At 45.4% G+C, this 21,857-nt stretch overlaps 1 long non-coding RNA gene across 3 annotated transcripts; it reads right to left on the reverse strand.

Annotated features, from left to right (window-relative positions):
* Positions 1-5,047: 5,047 nt before the first annotated feature.
* On the reverse strand, positions 5,048-21,775 carry LOC132648046 (uncharacterized). Of its 3 annotated transcripts, none has more exons than XR_009586406.1 (3): positions 21,199-21,775; positions 20,015-21,085; positions 5,048-5,851 (listed from the first exon to the last, which is right to left on the reverse strand). It is a non-coding gene; the product is annotated as an uncharacterized LOC132648046 (long non-coding RNA). The 3 variants fall into 3 exon arrangements; XR_009586407.1 differs by adding an exon at positions 9,064-19,908 and having other exon boundaries at positions 20,015-21,775; XR_009586405.1 differs by having other exon boundaries at positions 20,015-21,775.
* Between the last annotated feature and the right edge of the window lie 82 nt (positions 21,776-21,857).

Genomic DNA, 21,857 nt, shown 5'->3' on the forward strand with positions numbered 1-21,857 from the left:
TTGGCTGGGATGTTGCTGTGTGGCATTGGCTTGGGAAGCGGAGGTCGTGAGAAGCGAGAAGCGCTCAGTGGCGGAGCAGCTGCCTCGTGTGTAGGAGACCTAGGTTTCATCTCTAGAACTGCAGAGAAAAGAAGGGAGGGGGAATAGTACTTAGCAAGAGAACAGCCATGCTAGTGCAAACAGCCTGAGTCTCCAATAAGCACCCACCTGTGTGCCAGCCTGGAGGGCTTAGGTGGTGACAGCTTTCAGGCTGTAGCCTAACTAATGTATGTATCTCATTGTAACCATTTGTGTTAATGATGATTCTCCTCCCTCCCCCTCAGCGTTGGAGGTCAATACAACACTGTGCTAGCTAGGCAAATACTGCACCACTGAGCGTAGTCCCAGCCCATTCAGAAGTGTGTGTGTGCTGGTGTGTGTGCACATGCAGTGACTGTGGAGGCCAGGAGAGGGCGTCCAGTCCCCTGGAGCTGTAAGTGCAGGTGAATCACCTGACTGTGTAAGGGCAGCGAGCTCTCCTAACAGCTGAGCCACGGCTCCACCTTCACCCCCACTCCCCTTAAGTGATCAGCACACATAGCACTGCCAGGGCATACTGACACGCAGTAAATCTTTACTGCACGGGGCCTGGAAGTTCAGCCTTGTGGGATCTGGGTCAGGAAATAAGGAAGTCAACATCGAGGGAGGCTGTTCTCATTTCTACCTGTGTGAGCCAGATCTCTCTGTTGTGATGTTTGAAACAGACATTTGGCCTTCCTTTCCTGGCACACAACTACAAAAATAAACAAAAACCCGAACCAAACCAAGCCAACAAAACACAAAAACTTGGACTCTCCAAAGGATAAGCTTTTCTTTTTTCTTTTTATGCTAATAATTGGGTGATGGGGAATTCCTGGATAGCCTCAGATGGATGGTGTCTGCAGGAACCATCCAATCACTTTTGGAGGGTTTCAAGTTTCAGTTAAACTTCCTCAGTCTTGGTGGAAGGGTGGGAGGCGAGGCTGATCACAGGTAACCTGTAAATTCATCCATCGTAGGATATTCTTAAGAGAGACGTGTGTCCCTCCCTTTGGTTATCTGCTGAGACAACGGATGCCAAGGAACTGGAATTTTCCCAGAGGCTCCTGGTTGGGAAAGGAACAGGCTATTGCCCCGGTGTCAGCAAGGGGGTGAGATTTTCTCTGGGAAGAGGATTTCAGTCCACGTTGACAACTTTGACCGACTTGGAAGCAGGAGTTGGTACAATGACTGTCAGGGATAGGCAGGACCACACCTCGACCAGGACTGTGTGTGCATACCTCTTGCCCTCTGTTTAAGCCTAAACTCTAGGTCAGGCGTCCAAAGTCGAGCTTGAGTTAGGTGGGGTGTTTCCTAGGCCTCTTTTTCTTCCCAACATAGCCAATTCAGGTACCTTTTTTTCAGTTTTCTCTTTCACTACTACTTACAACAGGCAGCTGAGCCTACCTCACTGAGGGCTTCTAGGGCTTGCTTGACCTTAACAACTCCGGTAGCGATGCCTACTTTTTTTTTTTTTCCGAGACAGGGTTTCTCTGTGTAGCTTTGACTATCCTAGACTCGCTTTGTAGACCAGATTGGCCTGGAACGCACAGAGATCCACCTGCTTCCACCTATCTGAGTGCTGGGATCACAGGCATGCGCTACCACACCCTAAACAACGCCTGCTCTTAAACAACTATGGCAGGTCGTTTGAACTGAGCTCCTGTACTAGGCCCAACATCCGCTCCCAGAGCTTTAGGGTCACAGCACCGGGCTGCTGGAGCCCCAACAAACTGGGCTCAGCCAACGCCCCCTCTACCTGGGCCAGTCAGAGAAAAGGGAATGGTGGGAAGCAGAGGGAGGGGCTGTAGCCTCCTTGCTTTAAGGCATGCCTTGAGCCAGGGTGAAGGAGAGAAAGGACAGAAAGGGGGGGGGGCACAAGAAGTGTGTGTAATTAAGAGTCCTGGCCTGGGTGTGAGCTTATTGATCTTTGTCTCCCTGGAAATCTAAAGACCGTCCTTACTGCTCGAGGGGACAGAGCAGTTCTCCAGGCCAGAGCCTCATGGCCACTGATAACTGTCCTCACCTGGGGAATGCAGTGCCTTGTCAGGGAGGTTCTGACATTTCTGAATACAAAGGGACACAAGAGGAAAAGTTGAGGACAGTGACTCATCTCTTTGCCTCCAGCAAAGGAGCCAGTGAGAGTGGAATGCAGATGTCCGACTTTCACCTGCTCTTCCTTACCTGAGGCCCAGGTGAGGAGGCAATGCTTTTCAGCAAGCACGCTGACTTTCCGGTGCCATGTTCTCTTACCAGGCCAAACCAGAATAGAGCCACCCATCCTGACTCGAGCTGAGACGTAAAAGAAGCAGTTTCCTAAAAGACAGGTTTTCTCCCGGAATTGGAGGTTCCAATCTCCTCCATCAACTCCATAAGGAAGTGCTCTCAGCGTGGGCCCACACAAAGAGCTATCAGGTTTCATCTGATGTTAATCAGGTGATTCGGTTTTTCTGTTTCCTTGTTTCCACCTCACAAACCCCACTGTTCTGCACTGCCCAGGGGAGCAGGGGATGGGTTTCTCATTCCTTTCAGGAAAAGGGAGACTGCTCCAGTCAGAATCTCAAACGAAAGCCAATTACACCTGTGACTAAATCATTGAAATAAACAATAAAGCCTGCAGAAGACCCAGTGGGCAGGGTTCTGGGGAATGGGGACTCTCTTGGAAGGCAGTGCATTCAGAGAGGGAGAGGCTTTCAACCCCTTGTACCACTCCTCCTGTCTAGCTCAGTGGTTCTGAACCCGAGACCCTATGCTACAGTTCCTCATGTTGTGGTAAGTCCCAGCCATAGAATTATTTTTGTTGCTACTTCATAGCTGTAATTGTGCTACTGTTATGAAATCGTAAATATCCATGGTCATAGGCAACCCACAAAGGAGTCTCCACCCACAGGTAGAGAACTGATGATCTGTTTATCAGCACCCTTCATGGTGCCTTCTATAAAAGCAAAAAGGCAATTAAGTGCACTTCCCTGAGCTGTCTCAACTCTTCTCCAAACTAACCAAAGCAAAGGGTGCCCTGGTTTATGGCTTATAGCTGATGGGTAGGTGTAGGTGAGAGGAAGTTTCAAGACTGGTGTCTTCCTGTGAGAACCGAACTGTCAAGAATTTACTAGGAGAAACAGTTTGGTTTCTCTAGTGTCCTTGAAAGCTGCTTTGGTTGGCCTATGGTGAAAGGTCATGGGGAGGGCACCAACTTGGAATTTCCTAATGGAGGAGACAGACTGGGACCTCAGTCCTAGACAGGTCCCAGGAGAGGATTTGACCCAGCTCTGATCGGGTCAGATTCTGATTGATATGGGAGATTTCCACTAGCAATCTATCCATCTATCTGGCAGACCTCTATCTGTACTAAAAACTTTATATATTATTTTAGTTGACTACAACAAGCTCAGGAACGAGCTTGTGATAGGTAATCTTAAGATATTTACTGGAGACAGGCTAGCATGTAGCTCACATACTCACTACGTAGCCCAAGTTGACAAAGGACTTCAGATCCTCCTGCCTCTACCTTCCTGGCATAGAGATTACAGGTATGGGCTAGGGATCAAACTCTTTGACCATCTGTGATATATTCCTAGCCTGGAAGCTCCTCCAACCCCACATTTGTTCAGTGTGTTTGTGTGTGGGGGGGGGCACAATTTATGGGAGTTGGTTCTTTCATTCTGGGGATGGAAGTCAGGGGTCAGGCTTCCAGCAGGTACCCACACACAGTGGACCATCTCACCAGTGACACACACTTCTCTCTGATGAAACAGTGTGTAAGAGGCGTGCCCAAAGACGCAGAGATGTGAAAATACCTGTGAATGTGACTGTTGACTGCAGCGCTGTTTACAACTGTAGCCGAAATCTTAACAGGTAAGGAGGAATTAAACTGTGGTCCAGGGAAGCAGTACGGTACCACACCCACACCGGAAGGGGTGAGGCTCTCCTCGAGAGAACTGGAGGCCGCCCCTTCCCGTGGCTATCTGACTGTGGAGACAAGTGTTCCAGAGAACTGGAATTTCCCCAGGAATCTTACCTTCGGGGGACTGTGAAGCCACAGGGCGAGCGGAGGAAGAACTCTCAGGCCACCTTGCGAGACAGGTTGGAGCCAAGACAAGGATGAACCAATGATGCGAGACACACACCTTGGCCAGGAACACTTAAGGTGTGCAGGGCTCCTGCCCTCTCTTTAAGCCTAAAGTGCATGTCAAAAGCCTGAAGAGGAGATAAGGGGTCACTGGACCTCTTAACGTGTTCCTGTTCCCAATGTGGACACCTCACATAAATACCTTTTCTCTGCTTTTCCCTCTCTTTGTCTCTTCATTTGGCTCATGGTAGACAGGCCGCCAAGCCTAGCTTGTTAGGGCTGCCAGGCCCTGGGCTTTGATCCTTAAAATTCTGTTAACAGGAATAGATAACTATAAAAATAAGACTTCCAAAATCTGATATAGTTTTCGCTATTATTATTGTCAGAAGTGGAACCCTAAACACAAATCCAGCATATAGAACAGTTTTTGTTGGTCTTTTTGTTTTGATTTTTTTTATATTAATCACAGGTTATTTACTTTATCCCAGCTGTAGCCCTCCCCCTCATTCCCTCCCAATCCCAACCTCCCTCCCTTCCCTTCGCCCTGCCCCTCTCCAAGTCCACTGATAGGGGAAATTCTTCTCCCCTTCCATCTGATCCTAGTTTGCTTTGTTTTTTTGAAGACAAGATCTCATATATCCCAGGTGGGGCCTCCAACCCTCCGTGTAGCTGAGTAAGACCCTGAATTCATAATTCTCCTCTAGCAGTGACTGCAGATAGGGTGGGTGCAATCTGTGGGTTTGACTGGTGTCTGAGTGAACTTCTCACTTAGTGCAGACTTCAGAGTTGTGCTACATGTACAAATGCAAGAAAAAAATTGTAGAGTCAGAAGAGTGGGGGAGAGACACAATATAGAATACAAATTTTAAAAAGCTTAAATATAATTCAAAAGTGTTAGGACCAATGAAATGATGGACACAATAAATTTTATATGAGAGGTTTATTAGATGGCCTTGAAGAGAGAGAGAGAGGAGAGAGTGAAACATGGAAGGGGAGAGGGCAAGAGAGCGACAAAGTGGTGAGTTGGTCCTTTTAAGGAGAAACTTAACCATGCCTGCCAGGTAGGCACACCTGGCAGGCAACACATGATGACATCGTAGGTTGCTAGGCAACCCAGAAGCAGGCTGCCTAAATACTAACATTCCTCCCTTTTTCTATAATTAAAGAATGAGGAGCTTGGGCTGCTTCTCACATAAGTTAAAGTATATAAATTTAGGTTCTTTAGGAATCATCTCTTGGTTGCCATGCAAGCGGGTAAGAGAGAGAAAAAAAACCAGTAGCAACAAAATGTCCAGATTACATGGTCAAGCGGAGGAGGGGAATTCCCTGCCCTGGAAAGTTCAGGGTAGAGAGTTCCCAGTAAAGAGTTGCCAGCCACACAAGGCAGCAGGTAGGGACTGAGGCATGCTGGGGGAACCTGGTCCTGGAGCACACCATTCCAGCCTTTTGTTTAAAGGTGAATAACGGGCGTAGATTCTCTTCTGGCTACTTCCTGCTGATGCTGGGGCGCTGTGGGGAGGTCAAAAGGCTGAAATGTTGGCCAAGTCCAGGAAGAACAGGCTGTTTTGATGCTGTCCAGGGCCTATGAGAACATCCATGCCTGGGAGGGAAAGTGCAGGTCCAGCTTGACTGAGGTCTGTGAGGTCAGACTGGAACACCTGTGGCAGCTGCTTTGGCGGTGTGGCTAAAGGAAACACCTGGGTCTGGCAGGATACTGGAACATATCTATAGGCAGAAGACAAAGTTAAGTAGGTTATAGAGAAAATTTCTTTAGGTGTACATTTAAAACTTTTGGGAGAGTAAACCTTTTGGGTGGAAGGTTTGGATCAAAGAGACTTGAACATGGGAACCTCCATTTACCCAATCACTGGAAGTAATTAAAAAGGCTTTGCTTTGGCTCTGTCATCTAAGGAAATTGGTTACAGAGCTGTATAATAAGATTAGAGGTGCTGAAAGCAGGTGCTAGATATAAAAAATTGAAACTCTCCAGAAGACATCCCAGAGGAGTCTGGAGGAATGGACAAATGGACTATTCCCATTGGGCAGGGAGGAGTCCGTGACCTGTCAAGGCATCTCAAGAGGAAGGTTTGACTCAGTAGATTGGTACAGTCTGTTCCAGCAGCTCGTCAGCGTTGGCCAGAGACCAAGGGCACAACTGCCTGTAGCAGACATGGTTTACCTAGCGCTAGGATTTTTGTAGACAAGATTTTTGTAGCGAAGACGGGGAGGGAGAGAAACTGTGCAGCTAGAGGGAAAAATCTTACCCAAGGGAGGAGGTCCTAGATGAAGGGTTTGAATGTATGTTGGCGAGAGCAGTAGGAAGCGTTTGTGCCAACCAGAAGTGAAGAGTCACCAAATAGCTGGTGTTGGGTGTACGAATGTAGCAGTTGGTAGCCAGGAACTGATACCAACCAGAAGGGACAACTCACCAATGAGCTGGTGTTGGGTGTAGGCATGTAGCAATCAAGTAGCCAGGAAAGGGAAGTCCCAAAACCAGGGAAGGGGGAGGAATCCCACCTCTGAGATAGGCAATAAGTGCAGCGCTTATCTGGAACCCGTTGACCTGAGAGGTGGACTCGGGTGGATTTCCTGCAGCTTACAAGAGTTACTTTGAAGTTTTACAAAGGAGGTGAAATTCTAGCCATCACAATTGTAGCATCACAATTGTAATCTGCACTGAAATATACATTGTAGAAAAAGATAGCAGAAAAACACATTTGTGTTAACAGCATAAGCATTCTTTAAGGTGAGCTCTGAAAAGGCAGAGGCCTTTCATGAAGCAGAAGGGACAAAAGCTCGCTTGATCTTAACCTTTAGTATGACCACACATTATGGAGATTCAAAATCTTGAGCATGGAACCGTGCTAGTGGGTGGTAGAGTGGAATGTTTTTGGTCAAAACTCTGGACAGTCAATATAACAGTAGCATAGCAACAGGAGGAAATATTAAGCATTTTTACTTATTTAGGATACCTTAAATCACCTTAGACCTTGCAACCTTTAAAACTTGCATTTGCCAACCTTAAAACACTTTCTTAGACTCTCAAACTACATTTTTTTTTTTGAGGCCTTTGTATCTAGTTATTTACCATGAAACATAGGTGAGATTGCTATGAACATTATATTGTCCTTTAGCTAACAGGATGGTAAAAGGTTTCATTCAGGCCTGTTTCTTGAGTCTGGCAACAAGGCATATTGTGTCTAGGCCTGACAGTAACAGCTTTAGAAGGCTTATGGCCTGGTCTCCTGCATATGAAGAGAACTGAGAAGGCCTCTGAAGTCTCCCAACACAGGAGTTGGCAGTATGTCTGTGGGGCCAGAGTGTGAGGCCCACACAGACCTGAAATGTTTCCCTGGGCTGGACAAGGGTGGTGGAGGTTGCTGGATTTAGGAGCCATTTGTCCTCCACCAGGCCTAGGAGCTGGAAGGCTGGAAGTGTCTATGGCTCTTGTGTTGGTTGAGCCTCCATGGCTGGGCATAGAGGACAGGCATACACAGAAGCATTTTGACTTCCAGAGGCCAGTCTGCCAGCAGGCAGCCATGGCTTGTTGAGGAGCTGCAGGCTCAGTGTCCCCTTTGGCTACATTTGAAACAGTCACCTGGTGGAACTGACTTTTGGCTATACCCCAGTAAGATGGGGCATTGCAGACCTCTTGTTTTCTGTGTGGGAATGTCAACAACCTCAGAGCAGCAGCCAAGGTCTGTAGCATAGTTTTTATGGCTCTCTGTAGTGACCTGCCTGCTGGACCAAGTGCTAGTTACCCTGAGGTGATGGGAAGCAGGCTTCTCACGGTTTGAAAGGAAAGGCACAAGCATTAGAAGCAGGAAATACAACTAAGTACTGTAGTGTTTGATTGAAATTGGAAGCAACAGAACAAAATATGCCCCCTCCCCCCTGTACACACACACACACATTTTTTTTCAGATTGTGTTCACCACATACGCTTTCACCCAGGTAGCCCAGAATGGCCTCAAACTCCCAATCTCCCTGCCTGTCTTTTAAGTACTGGAACTATAACTTATATATAGCTGCTTACCATCCTACCCTGCTTGAATTAATGGATTTTCAACATAAGGATGTGTGTGTGTGAGAGAGAGGAGAGAGAGAGTGTGTGTGTAAATGTGTGTGTTTATTTCTTTTGAGAAACTCAGGGTCCAGTAGCAATGCACCAGCCTGGAGTCCAACATGGCATCTATAAACAATTCTCTTTTCCACTAAGAAGAGCCAGTGCTTGCTGGGTAAATGGCCAATTCTAGGGTTTCTGGGCTGGAGCAGGGAAATTGCAACATGTACCTGAAACATATTACTGTACCAGACAATAAGAAAATCTTCTAAGAATGATAGGAAAGGATAAAGAAAGCAGTCTGAGGAACTATTGGCTACTACATGCTGCCAGCGAAGGGGGTGTGTTGTATTTGGGTTTTAATATTAACATTATACCAACATTTCCCCCTTTAAGTCCAATAAAAGGCTCCTTTTCTTTCAATACAATAATAATTATGAAAACTGTTAGGTAAAATCTACATGTGTAATGTCCAGTATGTACATGTAATTCCTACATGTGTATTTAGCAACTTAGGAGAAAGTATCTGATTATCCTATATAACAAGTTTAAAGTTCTATATCTAAATTAACTTTTATCCTTATTGGTATTACCTACATGAAAGCATTTCTTAACTTCTAAACAACTTAAGCTTAATTGTGGCACAATAACTATTTGGTCTTCAACCCCATCAGAGACTTGAGAAGGAATAAAATTAATTAAATAGGAAGTGCATATTAGCAGCTTCCAAAAATTAAAAAATTGACAGAGACAGTTTGCTGCCTGAACAGTCACCCATAACTCTCTATAACATTGGAGCATCATCTTCAGCCTTCTGGCTCAGTATATTTGACAGACATATATGTGAAGCAGGAACTAGTTAGGACTTGCTTACCCTGTCTTGGCAGAGTTCAGCAGTCGACTTGTCCTGCATTTAAGCTTGCCCATTTTTGGCAGAATTCTGTCTGTTGTGAAGCGAGGGTATTCTCTTTACCCGAGTGGCTCATTTGCCACATTTGAAGCCATTTCCATATGGAGGGTCTTCGATGCTCATCATCATCTTTGAGGTAGGCGGGTTGCTGCCAGGAGATGACCTGTCTCATTGTCAAAGAATCTTTAAAATAATAAAGACATTTTTAAATGCCACATTCTGTAGGTCTCTGAAGTTTTTGAAGGCTACCTATCTTTATGTAATTGATCTGTCTACAAAATCATATCTATCTGTTAAACCTAGGATGTATACTCCTGTGATAAATTAGACTAGTGTCTGACATGACTATGAGTTGATTAACTAGCAATTAATTTGCATTACCTAATAACCTAACCAGTTTTTAATAGCAGTTTAAAAGTATTGGAAGTAACCTTGAATTGGTATCAATATACCAAAGCTTATACCAATGTATCAAAAATAGACTTATTTTTGCATCAATATGCAAAATCTTATACCAGAGTTAAAAATAACCTTATTTGAGAATAACAAATAAAACCCTAAGTTGAGTAGATTCAATAATCTACCTTTTGTCTAATTCTTATAAAATATCCCTGTATACGCCTTTCTTTCTTTTTAACCCCTTTTCTCCTTATCTAAGAAAGATAGATAGATAAAAGAAAAAGGAAAAGAGAGAAATCCCTGAGAATAACCTTGTTTCACTTTGAATAAGACCATTGATAATTTATAAACATCTCCCAATGACAATAAAAATTCGTAGCCATAGAAAACCAAAAACACACCCAACCCCCTTTAAGGAAAATTGGACGTCGTTCTCATGGATTTCTTCTAGCTGACATTTTGGACACACAGAAATCCCGTTAGAAGGCCCAAAGAAAATTGGGAAAAATCGGTTAATTAAGCAAGCAATAACATTTGTGGTCCAGTCTTTGAATGTTGAGAAATTTCAGGCTTAATAAAAGTCTAAAATGCTGGACCAATTAAGATTAGTAGCTTTCTTCAAAGCTCTCTTGGGAGCAGGCTTTGATGAGAAACAGCAACTGAAGCAGTTGAGGCAGGAACAAGCAGAATGCTGAAACAGATGTGTCAGTGTCTCAGCATGCTGGAAGGAGGATTCTGTCAGGTTTGATCCAGCGTCTTGACCAGTGTCTGTTTTTTTTTGTTCTGCAAACATAATTTCTCACAAGCATTATTCAGTTCTAAAATTATAAATGTATGAGATGTGCAGGATGAAACTAAACTGTAAACCAATTTTATCTATGCCAATTAAAAGAATGGTACAAAAATTTTGAGGATATTATAGCCAAGGATTTCTTGGTCATGTAATGTTGGAGTTCTGGCTAGAGATATTTTTTTTTATCTCTCAGTTAGTTTTAGAGTTGTTTCCATATAAAGGGATCAGCAATATAAGTTACCATTTTTATTGAACATACAGTCCTTATGTTGAGATCAAAACAAGGTTGTATAGATCAAAATAACTTTTTTGGGCTCTTGGCCGCCTGATATATTAGGCCAAGCTGTTATCTATTTCCCAAGAGAAGGCCTCCCTTTATCAAGACAAGCTGGTTGCCTTGAGCAATAGAAAGGGCATGTTTTAAGTAAATGTAATATAAATTCCTTTTTAAATTTAGAATTTAAGCATACCCTAGGCATCTAGTACCTGTTTAGAGGTTTAGGCCTAGGTTTTTATATATGTTGTAGCTATTTGTCCTATCCCCTTTTTTATATAGAATGGGCAGTAATGCCTTTATAGCTAAACTTTATTTAATCTCTCTTTTACCTTTAACATTTAAGCATACCCTAGGCATCTTGTACCCGGAGTTTTACATTGGTTGTGGCTATTTTTTGGCTTGCCTTTTTTTTTTTTTTTTTTTTCTTCTAAGAATGGGCATTACGCCTTTGTAGCCAAACTTTATATGAACTTTCTTTTACCCTTAGCATTTAAGTATATCCTAGGCATCTCATACCTGGGTTTTTACATTGCTTTTGACTATCTTTGGTTTGCCCCCTTTTTGATATGGGATGGACAGTTTTGTTTTTTAAACATATGAATTATAATTTTTGAGTTTTTAGGACTTAACTAGGTTGGCATGTACTTTGCCATCTGTAAGCCTCCTATGTCTTTTTTGTATCAGGCATGACCAACATTTGTCCCGGTGAAAATGTCTCATGTTCGAAAGGATAAGCTGGCTTTTAGAGCAGTGTGACATCATCTCTCTTTATATAAACCTAAAATTGATGTGAATCCAACTTATATGGTAACCTTAAAGACAATTTTGTCATTTTGAATCTTAAGACTATCTCTGCAAGTGACTAAACAGCAGGAGTTGCCATCCTGGCTTTTATCATGTAAGTTAGCTTTATCCAGAACTCCGAGATCTGCCTGGTTCTTTTTACTTTGTGTTGGGAATAAAGGCATATGCCTTCACCAATTTGTTCAAATTAACATCGTTGTAACTCAAAGCCTTTAGATGAAAATCAAGCAAAGAGACAAGAAAAATTTAAGTTTTGGGTCAGTCGTGCCAATTTACCCTGTAGCAAGCAAAGCCCAGTTGGTTATTTTTTTGGAATTTAGTTCATGTTTCAGTGAATTGGCAGACCCTTACCAGAAAGAGCTGATAAGTATCTTGCAGCCAGACAGCTTGGAATTTTAGCCATTATTAATCCAATTTTTATTATGAAGAGTACCCTTTCTATCATGTGTAACTTAGTATTCAATTGCTTAGCTTTCCCCCGTTTTCTCCTTGAACTTTCTTGGAGAAGGTATGGAGAAGAACCATCACCATTAAACATATTGCAACCAGATCTATGACTATGACAACCAAAACAAAGCCACAAGGTATTAAAACACCCTCTGCCATGGCATTTTTTATTTTAGATGCAGTTTTAGGCCAAACTCTGTCTAGAAGTTTATCTGCCTCCAATTTCTTTCTTTCCCACCATGGCTGCTGAGCTGAGCTGAGCTGAGCTGAGCTGAGGCAGCCATAGTATGAATAAGCCATGCTCAAGTACCCGACCTGTGAGGCTGTAGCTGCAGCCAGTTTTATTAAGTCTCAGGGTCTGCCCACGGTAGGCTGTCTTTTGTTCCAGAGCCTGTTTAAGAGTCTTGACCTGGGAGTTTTTAGGTTTTAAGTTTGGGTTGTATCACTTGGAGCTTATTCTCCCCACCAAATTATGATAAAGTATGATTTAAAGGGTGTGAATACTTAGATTAGTTGGGCGCCATTTGTTGTAGTTTGTCATTAATATTTACTATTGATATATCTTTTAGTAAAGCTGTGGTTAATCCTAAACAGCTGTAAAACCAAATCACCACACAGAGACTAGGATTTAGTTACTCCATCCTAAGCCTCCAAGCCCACATAGTTTCCTACCATTCAGATTCATCCATTATACTTGCTTTTAGTGATATCTTAGGTCCAGTTCATTTCTCCACCTTGTTCCAAGACCTCTTCTCCAGCCTCTGCTCTCCCAGCTTCTGCTCCTCTTCTCCTTCCTACTTTTCCTCTTCTCCTACTTCCTTCCTCCCCTCCCACTCTGAACCAGGATGTCCACCCTATCCTCTCCATTGCTCAACATTGTGGCTGGTTGTTTTAATTGACAAATTGGAGAACAAATGGTGGCATATTTACATAAACTTGAGACAGGTGATGCTTAGAATAAGTATCACAATGCAATGTCCGGACTGAAACCAGATAGTGGGGGAGAGAAATCAGCATTTTAATGAACAAGGGAAAGGTGCTTACACTCCAAACGAACATTATACCAATAGGGGTGTCTCTGTCTTCAACTTTGAACCCACTGGTGAATCTACCACCACTAGAATGAGAGGTTCCACGCACACAATCACATGAACCACTGTGGTTAGATTCAGTGAGTCACAAAACAAAACAGAAAGGCACGAGGGGCTGGAGGGACGGCTCAGAGGTTAAGAGTGTTATAATAGTCATAAAGAGGTTAAGATAGTCATAAATCTGGTTGCAATATGCTTGCTTGCTGCTCTTGAGGAAGACCCAGGTTCCCTTCCCAACACCCACTCGGGGCTCACAACCATCCTAAGGCTGTTCCCAGGGACTCAATGCCCTCTTCTGGCCTCTGCAGGCAGCAGGCACACACAGAGCACATGTGTGAGGAAAATGTCCACACACATACAAGTTTTTACATATTAAAGAAGAGAGACATGAACAAGACAAAAGGGACTTGTAGGGAGAGGGACTGACGGGGGTCAGAGGGGAGATGAGAAGGCGGGTGAGAATCTCAGAATTCATTGACGATATAACATTGTCAAGGAACAGATCTAACTAGTAAGCCAATCTGAGGAACTCCTGGGTACCTCTGGGTAACATAATCGTTAACAACAGTATTAACGGGCGGTTGATGCACTAATGAACCAGGACCCCAGACACTCATGCTTCTGGAAGCAAACAAAGCAACACAAGCAGCTGAAGGGGAACCACCGCAGCGGAAGAAATGGAGAAGGTGTGACGGGGTGTGGCCGAGGCACAGGGTGGAGGCTTGAAGGGCAGGACATCCACCTATTTTGGTACATTTGACAGATTCATCAACCACAAAGGTAAAAATAATACCCATCGTGGCTAGCTTTGGGTAACATTCATCTCAACCATGAGATCGAGGTTAATAAGAGAAGCCAATACTGAAATCACGTGTTCCTTGACACCTATGCTGACAAGGGCAGGAGGTCCCTTCAGACCATGTCTGTCAAAAACGCAGGGCCGTAATCTGGGCAGGAGAAGACATCGGACTTAGCTGTGGAACAGCCAGCCAAGGTTCTGAAAGCCCAGTGTGGATTAGCCCAAAGGGCTCCCCCTCAGTTCCCAGCACACACACTGGTGGCTGGCAACGGGAATCCCAGCTCTGGTGGGGCCCATGCCCTCTTTTGTCCTTCTCAGGCCTGCCCGCACCTGCACATACAAATCAACAGAAATCCTGGAAAGGGAGAAGAGTACTTCTGTGTGTGTGCGTATGTGTCTGTGGAAAATCACGAACGATGGAGTCCCGGTGGGAAAAGAGCATATGGGATTTCTTTGTACCGTTCTTAAATTTTTCTGTAAGGCTGGAATTATATTAAAGTTAAAAATCATGAGCTGGAGACCAGGGCACACCTTTAATCTTAGCACTCCGGAGGCAGAGACAGGTGGAGGGAGATCTGTGGGTTCTGGGCCAGCCTGGTGTACACAATGAGTTCCTGGCTGGCCAGGCTACACAGTGAGACCCAGTCTCAAAAAATAAAAAAATAATTAAAGATAACAGTGTACAGTCTGTCATAAGCTTGACCTGAAGTGGTTTCATTTTCTTGTTAAGGTGACATGCTTTTCAGTGGCCGTAGAAGCTGTACAGCATTGAACTCCACACACAGGAGTTGTCACGCATACAAGGCACAGTCAAGCCTGAATTTGTAGAAACTTTTTAAAAACGTCAAGTGAAAAACTTGTTTGTATTTTTATGAACACAGTGTCACTTCTTCCCCCTTAGTGACAATCTCTTCTCGAGACATGGAGATGGCTGGATGGGCAAAAGCACTTGGGACAGGAGCCTGAGTTTGATCCCCAGAACTCAGGGAATTGGGCGCAGCTAGAATCCCGGCACTCCTGAGTCAGGCTTGCAGACTATCCAGCCTGGTGGACTCAGTGTGGAAGCAGCAGGAAAGACTCACTCTGTGCCAGAAACAAGGTGGAGGGAGACTCGGGAAGCTGTTCCGTAACCTGAAGGGCCACCCCCACTATGTGTGTGTTACAGAAAAGGGAAGGAAGGCAGGGAAGGGAGGAAGGAAGAAAGCTTTTGTCTTTCTAAAAGCATTTAACTCTTTGAGGGGGCACACATGCCCACTTGAATTATGATACAAAATAAACCTTTCTTCCCTTAAACTGCTTTCTGTGGAGGATTTGGGTACAGTGACTAATTCCCAGCACCAGAAGAAAAAAAAATGTAGAGATGTGAATGTGTTTTAACCAACCAACCAAGAACAAACTGAGCCCACAGCGTGCCGGCACAAAGAATGGAAATGAGTATCTAAGAATAGGCCTGTCCAAAGGAGGAATTTTATCTCATTATTGACCTAAATATTGGGCTACTAGAACTACAAGCATTAAATTACCAACTAAGGACAAAATGCCATTGTTCTCTGAAGAAAAGCTTAAGTCTAGAAGCAGAAAACAGCTAGAAAAAGACAGTGGTGTGTGTGATTGTGGACTATCCCGCCCTATTTATAAGTCATTTTGGCAGCGCTGCTGATGAGGCAAGCGAGAACTTTTAATCCTAACTGCTGATCCAGAAGTGACATGATATCTGGGATTTATATCAAATAATAGAAGCAAGAAGAAAGTGTGAAGTTGTACAGGAAAGAAGACAGCTCAAGGGTCACTAGCTCATGGACTGGTCATGTAGCTCAGTGGGTAGAGCACTTACACAAAGCCCTGGGTCCCGTTCCTACCTCCTCAGAGAACCAGGTGCGGCCATACCTGCCTGTAAGCCAGCACTCTTCAGGTTGAGGCAGGAGGACTGCTAGGAGTGCTGCGTGTCTGGGTTACCCGCTGAATTCCCACACCACCCTGAGCCTGAGGTAGAGAGTGGAAAAGTCAAACATGCCCATAAAAATAAAGGAGTTAAAGAGCAGAAAATCCACTCTGGGAGAGGCGAAGCTGCTGCACCTGCGCTTACTCAGCTGTCTCGCAGGTTGGCAGCTGAGGGCCAGCTATAACTGAAGTCCGGAGGACCCAAAGTCCTCTCTGGCCTCCAAGGCACCGGGCACACACTGGAAACACAGAACACATGCAGCACGAGGCCCAGACACATAAAAACTACTATTAAAAAAAAGGAAAGGGTTTCCACAGGACTAGTACAGGTCTATGTTACATCCTTTCTAGGTGTGCTACAGGGCTGTCAAAATGAAAAACTAAAATGCAATGTGCCGATCTTTATACATCAAGCGTAGTAAACGACAGCACAGAGGCCAGACTTTAAAGCTGACCACGGCTGAGGCGTAGCTCTGAGGTCAGCACTCGCCTCCCACGGGGAAGTCCTAGATTCAACTCCTGACACTGCGGCAAATAAATAAATAAATACGAAAATAAAATTTATTCACGTGGGCTGGCCGGAAGGGAGAACGCATTCCCGTGTCTGAAGAAAATACGAAGGGATTGCCTGGGCTTGTGCGGGCCGCCCTGAGTTTCACTCCATCCACAGACGCAGCCCTGGACTGGAAAGCCTTCCATCAGCTGAGTTCCTGCCTTCCGAGGAGCACCCTAACCTCACCCACACGTCTAGTAATTCATTTTTGGTGAAAATGATCCAGCTCTGTTTCCACGTCATAACACGTGGGCTTTAAGGACTACCTAGATTGAGATAAATGTGTTTAATTTTTTTTTTTTTTACATCTGGTCACCTATTCCCAGGCTATGACAGCACTTGTTCTTGTTTGCTGGAAGGGGTGATGGGTAATTAGTTTCTGCTGTCATTACTCATTCACACCAGCTAGAGATTAACCACCACTAGCTCTAGAATACAGGATCTGACCGGAAAGTCTTAAAACACAAGAGTCTCATTTCAGATCTTCACTCGGGACTCTTCAGCTTAACCCACGAGAGGACCAGACTCACACACCTGATGGAGATGGGTGGCGTCTAAGCTATAGCGGGTCAGATTATTACTCAAAGAGTTAATTACCGCGACACCGTGACAGGCACCACTCCAGCCTTCAATCTCCTGTCACCTACAGAAGTAGCTGCCCTTAATATTCTCAAGTGTCATTCTAAGCTACGCAGGCATTCAGAAAAAATTCTATGAAAAATGACTTTGTGTTGTTTTTACAGTGTGTGCGTGTACAGCCACGGGCCATATAGTCAATGCTGTAGCGCTCAGATGGTGGTGGTTTCCTAAGACTGCATGGCCTTGCCAGGTGTGGCTGTACACGTCTTTAATCCCAGCACCTGGAAAGGCAGAGGCAGAATAGTTCTGTGAGTTCCAGGCCAGCATGGCCTCTATAGTGAGTTCTAGGCTAGCCAGAGATACATAGGGAGATCTGTTCTTTGCGGGGGGGGGGGGGGGGAGAGGAAGAGTGGCCCAGTGATATCACATCCATTTTGGATAAGGGCACTGCATGATATCTGCACAGTGAAATTGCCCAATAACACGATTCTGAATGTATCGCCACTGTTAATTGATGAATCAGTCTGATACCCTCTACCCTCTCATAGCAGCAAAAGCAAGTTATCATGTCTTTCCCAATGTTTTTTAGTAATCTGCATTTTTTTTTGTAAATTTCTAACCTGTAGATTTGTTAAACTTTAATACTACTTTTTTTTTTTTTCCCCTGTGGACACACACACAGAGACATGCACCTGTGAATGCCCAAAGAGGCCAGAAGAGGACGTCAGGTCCCAGGGATTCACAGTAGGTGGTTTTGCGCTTTCTGAAGTGGGTGCTAGGAACTGAACCTAAGTCCTCTTTGGAAGAACAGCAAGTGTTCTCACCCACCTTGCCATCTCTCCGGCCCGTCCCACTTCTCAGAAGCAGGTGGTTCTTTCTTACAGCTGTGCCATCTCTTCTGGAACTAAGTCTGTGTCTTGAGTGCTGTTGACTGCTTACTCTGGTTTCCGTGCATGTGAGAAAATGGACAAACAACATGCTTTTCAAACAAAGTCTCCCTATGCAGTCCATGTTTTCTGACCTCAAGGGCGTCCACTTCTTTGAGTGCTGGAATTATGGGATGCCCCACATGCCTGGCTGTGCATTAATAAAAACAAACACACATTCTGGATTTTCCTTCTATTCCATATAACTGAGTGAAATGCATGTGAACGTGTGTATTTTGTGCTGGTGAGAGGATCAGTAACAGGTAAAGTGTTTGCTGGTTCACTGGTGACCTAAGTTCAAGCTCAGGAAGCCAGGGGAAGGTGGAAGGGGAGGACCAACTCCACCTGGTTGTCCTCTTTCACATGTCCCTCCCATATCCTACAGCCACACCACACTAAAGACATAATACATACTCAGATCTCTATCATTTCTGTGTTTTGTGTTCTAATTTGTAGTTCCAACATTACATAGTTCTTTATGCCTCCTTCTAGAACGGGGCCACATTCTTTGCAGCACCAGTACAATACACTTCTATGCGTTTTAAAATACCTTCCTGGTTGTCCTGGAATTTACTATGCAGACCAAGCTGTCCTTGAACCCACAGATCTCCACCTGCCTCTCCCTCTCAAGTTCTGGGATTTAAGGCGTGCACCACCAAGCCTTGTCTTTTCTTTCCCTCCTTTCCATTCCAGGATTTCTGTATAGCTTCGGCTGTCCCGGAACTCTGTAGACCAGACTGGCCTCAAATTTAGAGAGATCCGCCTGCCTCTGCTGGGATTCAGGCATGAGCCACTATGCCTGGCTAGCATACTTAACTTTCATACTATTTTTATATTAATTTTCATATTTTCTCACTACATTGTCCAGGAGTGGCTTCAAATTCAGCTCAACCCATTCTCCTGCCTCTTCCTAAGAAGCTGAGCGAGTATTTCCTGAATTATTTGCTTGTTTGTTTTTGAGATAGGCTCTCTATTACATAGCTCTGGCTGTCTTTGATCTCCCTAAGTAAACTAGGCTCACCTTGAAATCATAGAGGTTCACCAGCCCCTGACTCCAAATGTTGGGATAAAGGCTTTCATCACCGTGCCTAGCCTTCCAGCTTTATTTTTAATGAAACTCTCCTTTTCTAGAATTTACATGCACTGTAGCACTGTTTGCCTATTAAAATACAAAACAGAAAACTGTTACTATTTCACAGAATTTGCTCTGAATTTAAAAGTGATGCTGGGAGAGCAAACTTCACGTATCCTTTGCTGTTGTAACTTCACTAAGGAAAATTGCCTCTCTGTTTCCTCTCTATTTTCTGGTCTCCCTTCATGCTCCTCAGTAGGGCCTTAATGTTTTCTTTGTAAACCCTGGAAATGTTTGTTACTTTTATTTCTAGATATTATATCAATGTGTGCTATTGTAAGTGGTTCCTCTTCAGGTTTGGGTAGCAATAATATGATAAATAGAAACATGTGAATGGATTAACCTTTTGATGGGATTAAAGGAAGTTAACAACTCTTGAGGTGTTTGACCTTTATTGCATAAAAATATGTACTTATCTCAAACAATGTTTAAAGAAAAGTCAGAACATTTTTCCTCTTGCAATTATAAATACTTGTTCACTGCTTTTTGCCAAATGAACGTTTACTAGCTTTTAAGGGCTCAGGTACAGCTCAGTGGTGGTGGAGTGTTTGCCTACACAGGCCCTGCCTGGGTTTCATCTATGACCTACAGAGCGAGTTCTAGGCCAGCCAGGGATATGGAAACCCTTGTTTATTCCCCACCCCCTAAAGATGCCATAGAAAATCTGGCAGAAAGAGCCAGCAAAATGGCTCAGTAGGTTCAAGCACTTGCTGTGCAAGCCTGAGGACCAGAGTTCAATCCTCAGACCCTACCCAACATGGTGAGAGAGAACCAGCTCCTGTTCTCTACATGATGCGGCCTGCATGTCCACGGATCCATATTACATTCCCCCTCACACACAACAAATAAAAAATAAAATAAAATAAAATGTGGCTATGATTATGAGTTGGCAAGAAGAAATGAAAATGACAAATATATGCACACATGAGCTGCGTTTCTTTGAACACAGAAATTTGACCTTTAAAGGATGGAGGTGGAGAGATGCTGGTTGGTTGAGCCACTCCCCTGCTCGTCCAGAGAAGTTCAGTAAGGCCTGGTGGCGAGGGTGGGGCAAAGCCCTCTTCCGACCTCCAAGGAGAACCTGCACTCACTCACGTGCAAATACCTCCCTCCCCGTGGGCACAAAATTAAAAAAAATAAATAAATAAACTAAAAAACACTAGATGCAACTTACCCTCATCTAAGAGAGAGACCAAAAGGAAACCAGCAGCTTCAGGGTCAGCAGCTCTTAGGACACAGTAGGACATTTTGGAGGACACCTTGGCAAAATCTGGACGTTGGTGTCTCTGATGTCTAAGGTCAAGCTCTGCTTCATAACCTGTGTGACCCTCTCGAGTGACAGATTTAGGCCTCCTAGCTCTGCCGCATTTGGATGTGATGTTCATGTTATCTTGACTTTAAGAAAAATAGAACATAGATGACTAATTTGGTTATTAAATGAGAGCATTTAAATGTTTCAGAAACTATGAAGCACAATGAAACTACAGAGCACTGAAAATCAAGGGGATGAAGGAGGCGGGGGTCAGCGAGTTAGCTCCCCCCAGTCCCCTAGATCCTAAAGGCCACAGGAAAACCAGGGCTCTCAGTCCCAAACACAGTAATGGATCTTCTGAGGCAAATCCGAGGGTGATGGTGGCCCAGGGCACCCGGATTTGGGTAGACCCTAACACATTCCACCATGTAAGTTATCACATGCACTGTTAGCCACAGACCGGGCTATAAACGTATGCCCCAAACACACAGGTGCGGCTGGGCGGGGGCAAGTTACAGAGAAGCCTCCCATGCCGGTGGCCTTCGTAGACCTGAGTGGGCGGAAGCGACTGGTAGGCTGAGTTAGCGCCTTCCGAAGATTTTAAGTGACAGCCAGAAACAGGGTGGTCCAGGTACAAAGGAACAGATAAGTGACCAGGAAGAGGACCTGAGATACTTGGGTCTGGATCTGTATCATTCCAACTCTCCCCAACCAGGCAACCGGCGTACAGAATCACTGTACCGGGGTAGCTTCCTCAACGAACTTCAGTCCGAATCACCTAGGTAAAGAAAAGTGACTTGCCCTGAGGGGGGAGGGGAGGAGACGGTGCTGAGCTGGAGGTGAGCACAGTGACAGCTACCTTAACTCACACTTCAAGAAGATAGCCTGATGAACTCACCACGAAGACAACCGTTAGCTCCCAACCGGTGCTCCCAGACCTGCTGTGACAGGACGCCTCCCAGGTCGCTCGCGCCGCGCCGGAAGCGCAGCAGCCTGCATAGTTTATAAATATGCCCTCGCTGGGCTGCCAGCAAGAGAGATCCGATGACTGCGTGAGTCAGCCTCCCCCCGCCCCGACGCGGCGCGGCCCCTGATGGGAATCATACCTAAGCAACTGTCCAGGTGGAACAAACACCTCCCTCGAGCGAGCGTTTGACGGACCTGGCGCCAATCAGAGTAACGACACTCACGGCTACCGGCCCGTCGGCTCGGCCCTCCCAGGCGCGCACCCACCCCAGCGTCTGCGCGCTCCGGGTGGGGGCTGGGGGGTGGGGTGGGGGTCTGCAGGCCGCGGAGGCTATGCTCAGCTCAAAGACACCTAACGGGACTGTGTGTATCGCAAAGAAAAAAAAAAGAAAAAGATACCGGTCAGGGCTAGGGCGCAGGGCAACCCCGGGGTTACACACTCACACACTTTTAAGAGGCGCCAGCGTCCGGCGATAGCACGTGGCGACGGCAACCAACCCAAGGCCGGTGGGACCAGGTACTCGGAGGGGCCCCCACCCCCCCCCAGACGTTGATCGAGCCTGCGCAGGCGGCGGTGAAGCTCGTTTGGTTGGGGCTATCCCCCCGCCCTGCAGACGGCGGATGAAAACTGTAGCGGGTCTTGGGGGCTCGCGCTGGGGGGGTGGGGAGGTCGTCTCCCTCCTCTGGGGTGGACAGTCCCCCCCACCCCGGGACGCCGAGCTCGGCCTTTAGCGGGGCTGCGGGGTGGGGGAGGGGACGGCCCCCAGCCGATCGCCCTACCGGGCCCGCGCGCTCCTGC

The sequence above is a fragment of the Meriones unguiculatus genome, chromosome 15 (assembly GCF_030254825.1).
Source record: "Meriones unguiculatus strain TT.TT164.6M chromosome 15, Bangor_MerUng_6.1, whole genome shotgun sequence".
Taxonomy (NCBI): domain Eukaryota; kingdom Metazoa; phylum Chordata; class Mammalia; order Rodentia; family Muridae; genus Meriones; species Meriones unguiculatus.